The following is a 2,716-nucleotide window of genomic DNA, read 5'->3' on the forward strand; positions in this document are numbered from 1 at the left end:
AGCGATCGCATTTTCTGCGGGGTGCCGCAGAAAATGCAGGCGCATGCGTATGCTCTTAGCAATTTTTGCAGTTGGATTGCTTATTGCGATTGCAATCCAACCTGAATCAGGCTCTATTACCTATCACAATGCACTGCGGGTAGTACAAAATGGGGTTAATATAAGAGAAAACCCCCCCAGAGCTGTGCTCCTTAACTGTCCCTGGTGGCTAGTGGAGCGGCTGCCCAGTAATCAGTGTCCACGCCAGTGCGCACATGGCCCACCCCCTACAGCCACGCTGGATCACGGTATAGTGTGGGCACAGAAGTCCCTTACCTCCCTTTCATCAGCGGCCTCGTGATCCCGGAGGGCGGTGTGTGTGTGACTGACCTTAGGAAGAAACCGGAGCCTCCGCTGCAGTGACCCAGCAACCAGGGCACGGGAGTATACTGCGCCGCTGGGAGTGATGGAGCTGCAGTAAAGATGTCTATTAGACCTAACCTGCTGCAGCCCTTGTAGATTCTTATAAAAAAAAGTTCTTCTTTTCTTGTCAAAATTAATAGCTAAGAATAGGCTGCCTGAGGCAGCCCCCTGTTAAGTGGCCTGCTACTGAAGGCACCAACTACAAACTGAGCTCCCTGTTCATGGAAGCGAGGTTATAGAGCAGGGGGCGCTGAGCATCTTGGGAACAGTCAAAAGCTTTGAGTCTGTTGGTGCCTCAGATCAAGATCCTACTCTACACCCCAATGTGAATCCTTGTGGAGTCCAGTGTACCCCACAGAAGAAATGAATGTGTCACACCCATTGGCAGCAACATTAGAATAGCTGCTGATGGGCACAATTGAGAAAGGAAGGGGGGAAAACATTTGAATCCAGCACATATATGTAATTTGAATATGTAATTTGTACCTTCCTACTTTAAAATGTAATGGATGAACCTCACCCTGTGAGAACTATCTTCATGATCAAGAGATCTCATACGCAAGAAAAGCATGTGTTGGGATAGGGCTGTGGAGGGCGGCTGCTCGAGCACACCCCCGTCAAGTTAAGGAGATTCAACTGAGGAAGCACAAGGGAACTCTTGTCTGGGGACAACAACTGCAGGGAGACCACATCTTTTCAGATGAAAATGAGAGGGCGGAAGGCTGCCTAATACTGAAGCACCCTCAAACATCAAACCATATGCAACAACTAGTACAAGCATTCCTGGGGAAAGGTCTGCAGCAGACGGATTTGCATACGGTGATGTCATCCAAGCAGTGGGCCAAAGTTGGCTGGAACCCTCATCTGCATATGAAAAGAGAAAAGGGGCGCTTGGATGACCCCTAGTTCGCATTGAACACCCCCCACCCTCCTTTGGTGTGGGGCTCATGTTGGCCATGCCCCAGCCCCTGAAGCATTCAAGCTGATTTCTTGCAGCAGCTGGGCACTGTAACAGCTCCAGAGCTGCTCTGTAATGCAAATAAAAGGGTGTGGGCCCTGCAACACCACCTGTAGTTCGCATTGTGCGTTGGAAGGCACAAAGTAAGCAGACGGGAGAAGTCAGGATAGTGCGCAAGGGCATAGAATGGAGGGGCTCAAGAAAAGAGAAGTGGAAACAGACAGCAAACTAGGCGGGAGAGAGACCTGAGACAATGAGATCTAAATTATACCAGAGCCAACCAGGGGAAAGCACAAATGCAGTCCCCCCCCCCCTACCACAAATTATGCAGTCGAGATTCCCACATTTGGGGAAATCACAGAGGTCAGCATACCCAGAATGCAATGAATGAACCTCACCCTGGGAAAACAATCTTCATGACCATGGTATCACCTAAGCAAAATAAGTATGATTTGAGATAGGGCTGGGGAGGGCCGCTGCTCAGGCACACCTCCGTCAAGTAAAGGAGATTCAATTGAGGCAGCACAAGGGAACTCTCATCTGGGGACAACAACTGCAGGGAGAACACATTTTCAGACGAATGTGTGAGGGCAGAAGGCTGCCTAATACTGAAGCACCCCCCAAACAACAAACCAAATGCAACAACTAGTGCAAGCATTCCTGGGGGAAGGCCTGCAGCAGATGGATTCGCATATGGTGATGTCATCCAAGCAATGGGTATAGTTGGCTGCAACCCTCGTCTGCATATGAAAAGAGAAAATGGTCACGCAGGGCATGGCGGCCTTTGTGGGGTTGCGCTTGGATGACCCCTAGATCGCTTTATACACCCCCATCAGTGTGGGGCTCATGTTGGCCATGCCCCAGCCCCTGAAGCATTCAAGCTGATTTCTTGCAGCAGCTGGACCCAGTAACAGCTCCAGAGTTGCTCTACAAGACAAGTAAAAGGGTGTGAGCCATGCAGCACCACCTGTAGTTTGCATACACACATATATAGGACAGCATCTCTTATATGCCCCAGGGGCAATAAAATAGTATCATTATCTAGAGTATCCGTCCATGCCGCTACAGCACTACACATACACACCCAGGCCGACGCAATTGCCGGTCTGAGTAAGGTACCTGAATGTGTATAAATGGACTTCAGGGTAATCTCCTGTTTGCGGTCAGCAGACTCTTTGAGGGTAGCCGTATCCTGGGACGGGAGGGCTAACTTCTTGGATAAGCGTGTTAATGCTTTGTCCACCCAAGGGGAGGATTCCCATCGTAACCTATCCGTTGATGGGAAAGGATACGCCATAAGAATCCTTTTGGAAATCTGCAGGAGATTCCCAAGCTTTTTCACATAACTCGTTCAGC

General features: G+C 49.7%; 1 non-coding gene across 1 annotated transcript; it reads right to left on the reverse strand.

Moving 5' to 3' along the window:
- Positions 1-1,641: 1,641 nt before the first annotated feature.
- On the reverse strand, positions 1,642-1,809 carry LOC134951586 (U1 spliceosomal RNA). Its single transcript, XR_010184298.1, has one exon. It is a non-coding gene; the product is annotated as a U1 spliceosomal RNA (small nuclear RNA).
- Positions 1,810-2,716: the final 907 nt, after the last annotated feature.

This window comes from Pseudophryne corroboree, chromosome 8, assembly GCF_028390025.1.
Source record: "Pseudophryne corroboree isolate aPseCor3 chromosome 8, aPseCor3.hap2, whole genome shotgun sequence".
NCBI classification, from domain to species: domain Eukaryota; kingdom Metazoa; phylum Chordata; class Amphibia; order Anura; family Myobatrachidae; genus Pseudophryne; species Pseudophryne corroboree.